At 53.6% G+C, this 7,200-nt stretch overlaps 1 protein-coding gene across 4 annotated transcripts in view; it reads left to right on the forward strand.

Moving 5' to 3' along the window:
- PTPRF (protein tyrosine phosphatase, receptor type F) overlaps positions 1-7,200 on the forward strand; it is a 76,222-nt gene that overhangs the window by 28,449 nt on the left and 40,573 nt on the right. The gene's annotated exons all lie outside the window — the stretch shown is intronic.

Raw genomic sequence — 7,200 nt, forward strand, 5'->3', positions numbered from 1 at the left:
TGATTCATCAGGCTTCAAAAGGCTGGACCTCAGAGGCTTGCAGCCAGGGGGACTTCTGCCATCCCTCGGCCACCAGGGCCACCTGTCTCCTATGGATGTCTTAGTAGAGCCAGTTTGGAGCCCTGGGAGCAAGGATGCCATCTTGACCAGGACGGGAGGTGTCGCCCCATTGATCGATCTGCCTGTAAGGCTTCCGCCAGGATAATTGATTCCGCTTTTGTGGAAACAGAGCAGGCGGGAAAGGAGGCTTAGAATCAGCTTAGCTGCATTCTGCATCTGCCGCCAGCATGGCTGGACCGATAGGCCTTGGTCCAGAAGTCCTCCTGCTAGCTGTGGGATGGGGGGCTCAGACAAAATGGCCAGTGCCGGCCAGAGCCCCTGCCGCCCCTCAGCTGTGATTTCAACACTGCAAAGGAGGACACAACTCTGCTCCTTTCAGGGCTCTGCCAGCTTCAAAGGCACCCCTGCCGCTCCCTGTAGTGCCAGCCCCTCCCTACCAATTCCCACCAGGTAGACACCCTCGTGGGGCCCGGGAGAGGAGAGAGAAATGATTTGCCCAGCAGGGGCAGGATTCCGGCCCCAGCGATGGCCGCCTGAGACAGCCTACAAAGTGTTAGCTCATTTAATTTAATTAAAACTCAACAAGATGGAGGCAGCTGTAGCGCAGTTAATTAAAACAGCCATAATCAAGGCAGGAAACAGTCCGGCAGCATTTGCAGCCGTTGCCCAGCACTGCCCAGCGGCCGGCATGATGCGGCTCCTGTGTTTCCACATAGTCCCCCAGGCAGGCTCCCCAAGCAGCCAGATGGTCCTTCCCGCAGGTCTGGCCTCCACCCTAAATGGCACTGACTGTCTGTGGCATCAGTTCTGGAAGGCACGCTGTCTTGCACATTCGTTCATCAAGTATTTATGTAGTGCTTGCTGTGTGCCGGGCCCTGTGCCACCCATTCACTGCCCTGTGAGTTGGTTCCTGCCCTGTGAGCACTTCACCCAGTGCTGCTCAGGCCTCAGCCTCCCGGTCCTCTCAGCAGGAGTCCACATCCCTCCCTCCTTTTCACCTACTCCCTCCCCGTCTCCTTGGCTTTTCTCTGTCTGCCCTGCAGCTTTCTCTTCCTCTGCTTGTTCCTCTAGCTTGGTAGCCCATGAGCCCTGCCCTTGCCCCATGGACAGAGCCCTTTCCTGGGCCAGCTCACCCACTCCTGTGGCTTCAGATACCCTTTCTACTCCTACAACTCTCAGTCCTGTCTCTCCAACCCATGCCTTGTGGGTGTCACCCTGACAGTGGTGAGTGATAACCTCCTTCTCAAACAGATGTCGTTCTCCCACTGACCCTCTCTCTGTGGGTGGTGGCTCCCCAACCTATAACCTGGAATATACTCTGACTCCTCCTCCAATATGAAACCATCAAGTCCTCTTAAACCCACATGGTTCTCAGGTTGGTCTCCTTTTCTCCTTTCTCCGACTTGGCCATGTCCCAGGTTACCAGACCCTACTCTCCCTGCCTCCAGGCTCTCCCCTTGAATGCATCCTCCAGCAGCCATCAGAGCTTTCTGCTCGTGTCCCTCTGTGCTCTGACAGCCTCACTGCCTACACGGTCAGGTGCATGCCCCTGAGCTTGGCACACACAGCCCTTCTCTATCTTCTCCTGCTCACGTCTCCAACTTTATCTCATCGCATTCTGGCTGCACCACTTATTGGCTCTGTGCCCTCAGTTGTTTAACTTCTTTGAGCTTCAGTTTCCTCATCTTTAAAAAAGACTTGGAGAAAGGACTGAGACAGTGGTCATTAGAGCTTTAGTTTGTGGCCTGGTTTCTGCTGAGGGCTCCAGGAATGGGGCTCTTCTTAATTTCCAGTCGCTCTGACTTGCACTGAGCCACCTTGACCCTATCCTGGCCCTCCAGTCACATTCACCAGCACATGAAGCCTGACCCTTCTCTGCCCAAGGCCTACTCCTTGAGGACTCCCGCATTACATTTTACCACTGGGCTCCAGCTCTGCTCACTTAGACGGGGCACTCCTTGCAGGGAGGGCCTGGGTCTGGCTCCTGTCTGCGAGGCCCTCCCCCCCTGCCACCCCCACCCCCAACGCAAGCCCAGTCATAGACAGGTATCTCTGAGCCGTTGTCAATGAATGATTTCATGAATGTGGCCTTTGAGCCCTGTCCGTGCAGACCGATGTCCACTCCTCCTGCTTCCCAGGTCCAGGGAAGATGTCTTCGACCTTTCCTGCCCGCTGGCAGCTGTGACCTGAGGGTTGTGGGTCCAGAGTCCAGCTGCTGAGATGGAGCCAGATGGCACCTGAGGGGACTCAGTCATCCCACCTTAGCAATAATGGACAGGACTCTTCCCCCGTCACTGCATGATTCTGGCCCCTAGCTCCTAAACCTAGTAGCTGCTATTCATGTCCTGTTAACCATTCAGGAAGGTGCTGGGGCTGTTCCATGCACATTTATAGGGACAGTCCTTCATGGAGTGGAATCAGGCCCCGAGCACTGGTTGTTTACAGGGACTTTCACGGTTTATGCATCACCGACAGTTTACAAAGCGCTTTCCTGCCTCTGGTTGCACTTGATTCTCTGAGAAGTAGGACAGGCTGTGATTATCATGCCCACTTGACAGCTGAGTTAAGGGAGTCACCTGGGGTCACACATGGAGATGCAGAGCCAGGGAGCTCCCCTGCAAGGTTCCCCAGGAGCCTTCTAATACCACGTATACAGAACTTGGGCCCTAGGGAGTGGTGACACTCTGCTAGGGCTGCAGAGCTCCACAGTCTCATGCTCTTCAGACTCAGGCCCCCACTGACTAGTACCCAGAACTCCTCAGGCATCTGTGGGCTGAGCCACAGCACCTGTCACCAGGGTGTGGCCCCAGAACAGAGCTTGGTAGGAGGGTGATTGTGGCCTGATCCCAGGTGTGAGCTCTGCTCAGCAGATTCATTCTCCACCGAAGTCACATGACCTGCTGCCACAACATGAGCCTCTTAGACAATCTGAACTTGAGACCCAGGGCGGGCTCAAGAGGAATAGGGACACGCTCAGAGAGAGTAGAAATCGAGCCCGGAGTAGGCACTGTCGCCAGAACAGTATGTAGGGGCTGACCTCTCAAGTGGGGCTCTGAGCTGCTTCTGGGTCCTGAAAGGAGCTGTTGGCCACATGTTCTGCCAAGCCTGGATGGGGCCCCAAGGACACCACCTGTGCTCCACTCATCCCAGAGGCCTGGGTGTGGTAGCCGCCATCCATCCCCGTCGCCATCAAGGACCACCCTAATGCACATGTCCATGTGCTTATCCAGAGAGCTATCTCCTTCCACACTCCGTGACCCCTGAACCTAGACTGCAGGGCCTCGAGCAGAGATGCCAGCATCTAGCTGCTGGAGGAGACCCACTGGCCCCAGTGGATGGGACCCAGAGGGAAGTGCAGAGCAGTCCTCAGTGTGTGCCTGCGGCCTGCAGCCCCTTACTCTACTGGCCAGCCTCAGCTTGTACGGGAAGAGCCTGTCTCCTCCCCACCCCCACTCTGCCCCGCCGTCTGCTGCGTCTCTGCCAGGAGGGCACACACGCATTTGGTATGTGGTCACCATTTCCCTTTGGTCTGCCACCCTGCACACTGCCACCCATTATGTGCAGTGCTGATTCCCGGGTTCCCTCCGGTCTCTCACAACTACTTTGTGAAATGGACAGATGGGCACATGGCTTTTCTGAGGTGTCCAGAGACTCATCACACAGACGGTTAAGGTTTAGAAGAGGTGAAGCCAGAAGCTAGGCGTCCCAGACCTTGGCCATTTACCCTGCCACCCCCTCCCAAGGCAGGCCAAGACTATAGCAGTCGATCAGTGGTGTCAACTTTTTGGTCTCAAGACGTCCAATTATAAGTATCAGAGGACCTCAAAGAGCTTTAGTTTGTATGGATTTTATCTATCAATATTTACCATATTAGATATTAATGCTGAGAAGATCTTAAATATTTATTAATCCATTTTAAAATAACTTCAAAACCCATTCCATTTAACATAACATTTTTAACAAAAAATTATTATATTTTCTAAAACAAAAACATCTAGTGAGAAAAGAGTAGCTTTGTTTTACACTTTTACATATCTCTAATTGGGCCAAATAGAAGTCAGCTGGATTTGCTTTTTTTTTTTTCTTTTTCTTTTGGATTTTCCTATCTGCTGTATTCGATCTTTTGTGATATCACACATCGTGGAGCCTCTGGGAAACTCAACTGTGTGTTCATGAGCGGACGAGAGTGAAAAAGAAAAATAATTTCTTAGTATTATAAAAATTGTTTTGACCTTGTGGACCCCCTGAAGGATCTCAAGGACACTAAATTTCCCTGGACTGAGTTTGGCAGATCACTGTAACAATGGTTCTTTCTAGACGATCTCTCTGCACTGCCTCACATACACACCTCAGGTCCCAACAGTTGCCTTTGCCTTCTCTCCAGTCTCTGAAGCACTGAACAGGCGAGGGGCGAGCACTGGCCTCCGGCTCTCACCGGTCAGTTTGGGGAGAAGCTCAGTAGTCACTCAGTGTCTGCAGGAGGCAGCCTAGTCTAGTGGGAAGGCCATGAGCCAGACAGACCGGGTTAGTTCCTGCCACCTCACTCACAAGCTGTATGACCTTGGGCTTTGGGCAGGTCACTTAATGTTCCTCAGTCTGTTTCCTCACTCCTTCACGGAGCTGGAGAATTCCTCCCAGGCAGATGTTGGCAGGTTCAATGAAACATAGTGATCCGTTTTTCTCTCGGTATACTTCTATCCCCCACAAGTGGACAGAGAGAAGCAGGATGGACAGCACAGGGCCTGGGCCCGCCCACAGGCTTCTCACTCCTCTGGGTGAGATGGTGGTAGAAGAAGAGCCTGAGCACAGCCTCAGAGGAGGCCCCCGTTGAGAAGGAGCCTGCTCAGACCTCACACGAGCCCTGCACCAGGCTTTTGGAGGCTGAGCACTTGGCCCTCTGGCTTCTGATCCCCAGGATTATGAAGCACTGAACAGGCGAGGGGCGAGCACTGGCCTCCGGCTCTCACCGGTCAGTTTGGGGAGAAGCTCAGTAGTCACTCAGTTTTTAGCAGAGTTGAGTGGGCTTTACAGGGAGTCTGCCACTGGGTTGCGTGTTTAGCCTCATCCATGGCAAGGTGGGCTGGTGTGTGTGTGCAGGGAAACCTGGTCTGGTGGTCACCTAAGGTGAGCCCTCCTTTTTTGCCCTTTCTTCTGTCTGTTTAAAGGCCCTGTTTTATTTTGGTAAGTGCTTTGTTTTAAAATCTACCCACCTGTGGATTTGGGTGGCCCTGCAGGATGGGGTTGCCACCTCTTCACCTCCGCCATCTATTGGCCTCAGCCAGCAGGGTCTACATGTAGGAGCCCTGACTCACCGTTCTGATTCCCATCACCCCCAGCCCTGTTGACCCCTGCCCCACTCTCCCCCTCCTCAGAGCAGTGCCAGTGACCTGGGGGACACACACTTCACCCACACTCAGCCTGGTTCTTGCACGCACATTACCTGCATCAGCCTAACTCAGGCCTCGATTTCTCCATGTATTTAAGGCCCTTTCTTGTGTTTCATTTTATCTGATTTGGCTTTTTGTGGCTTTCCTTCCTTTTGTACTAATGCTTCTCTCTGATCTTATTTGCATTCAAATTACCTCGCCAGGTGGTTCACCAATTAGAGGTAAGAATGCTGTCCGTGCATCTCGCCACGCCACGCCTTGCCACTGCCGTCACCACCACTCCATCCCGTCCAGTTTGTCACCTCCCCCATCCCCATCCTGACCTCTCCAGCCTCCTCATCTCCAGCTCTGGCCCCCTCAACACCACCAGCCACCACACACATCCACTCTCAGTCATTCCCTCCTGTGGATTCATCCATTGCAAGTCTGGATTGTGGAGCTACTCAGCTGAGCCCTGCCTTGGGGACAGCAAGCCCTACCACCTGGGCCTTCTGGGCCAGTACCACAGAAGGGGCCTGTCGGCTCCCGCAGTGAAGCCCAGCCCTGGTCCCCAAGGCTGGCCACAGAGGGAGAGTATTCCTGTGAGGTGAGGGAGCATGACCAAGTCTTGCCTTTCCTCTTGAGAACCTTTTTTGTCTTGGGGCCCTCAATTATGAATGCCCCCTTTAACGTCCTGGATCTGTAGTAGAATGAGGACCATCCTGTAAATCCCTCAGCCCAGCAAACACTAGGGGGAACATGTAGTAAAGACTTTAGGTGCTAGGATGTCAGCTGAGAAATACAGGGTCCCGTGTGACTGAATCCCCTGCCCTATCAGCACTCAGCCGTTTTCATGCAGCAGGGTCCTGCAGCCTAGGGGTTCAAAGCCCAGACCCTGGATTCAGAGATCTGGGTTCAAGTCTAACTCACCACCTGCACAACCTTTAGAAAATGGATTTCTCTCACAGAAGTCTGTTTCCTCCTCTTTAATTTGGGACCCAGGCCCCACCTCATGGGATTAGAGGAGAGAATGAGGATTTGGGTAGTGTCTGGCTCAGAGCAGACAGCTTATAAATGGTTACTTCTGTATTTATTTACATTATTTTCTCCCCACCTCTCAATGTACTTGAGCACATCTAGACCCTCAGAGTTCAGGGCCAGGGTGGTCTCAGCGTAGAAGTTGAGGCTGGGAAGAGCAGCTGCCCCCCTGTGGGCTTTGGTTCCAGATTTGGGGGTTTCTCTGTACAAATAGGCTCAGGGTCCCTGACCAGTCCTGGCTCTGAATACAGGAGAGTTTCCACCCCCAATAGGGATCTTACCCAGGTACTACTTCCTGTTCCTGCCTGTGGCACCACCCTTCAGCTGAGCTGACCTTAGTGCAGCCCCACCCAGCCAGGGGTGTCACCCCCACCTGCTCAAATGAACATTTTCTGTAAACAGTGTCCATTCATCCCATGACCATGACCTGTTGGGTACCCTTGGGCTGCTCTCGCAGGAGATGGGTATTTGGTATGTGTCCTGGGCCCTCACACTCCCTGATGGTCAATGGGGAGGCTGAGGCCAGGACCATTTGTCCTATATCAGGGCCAAGCCTAGGCAGCCCCTTGTCCCATCTCCAGCTCCCAGGCCCATGGTGGTTCTCCCTTCGGGCTGGGCCATGAGAGCATGGCTTGGTACTTTTCCTGTGGCTCCTGTCTAGTCAGGTGGGCTAGCAGGTTCTGTCTGTGTCCTGTGTGGGTATGACCATCAGCCTGCCTGGGCCCTGGGAGGGAAA

The sequence above is a fragment of the Pteropus alecto genome, unplaced genomic scaffold (genome assembly GCF_000325575.1).
Source record: "Pteropus alecto unplaced genomic scaffold, ASM32557v1 scaffold484, whole genome shotgun sequence".
NCBI lineage: Eukaryota > Metazoa > Chordata > Mammalia > Chiroptera > Pteropodidae > Pteropus > Pteropus alecto.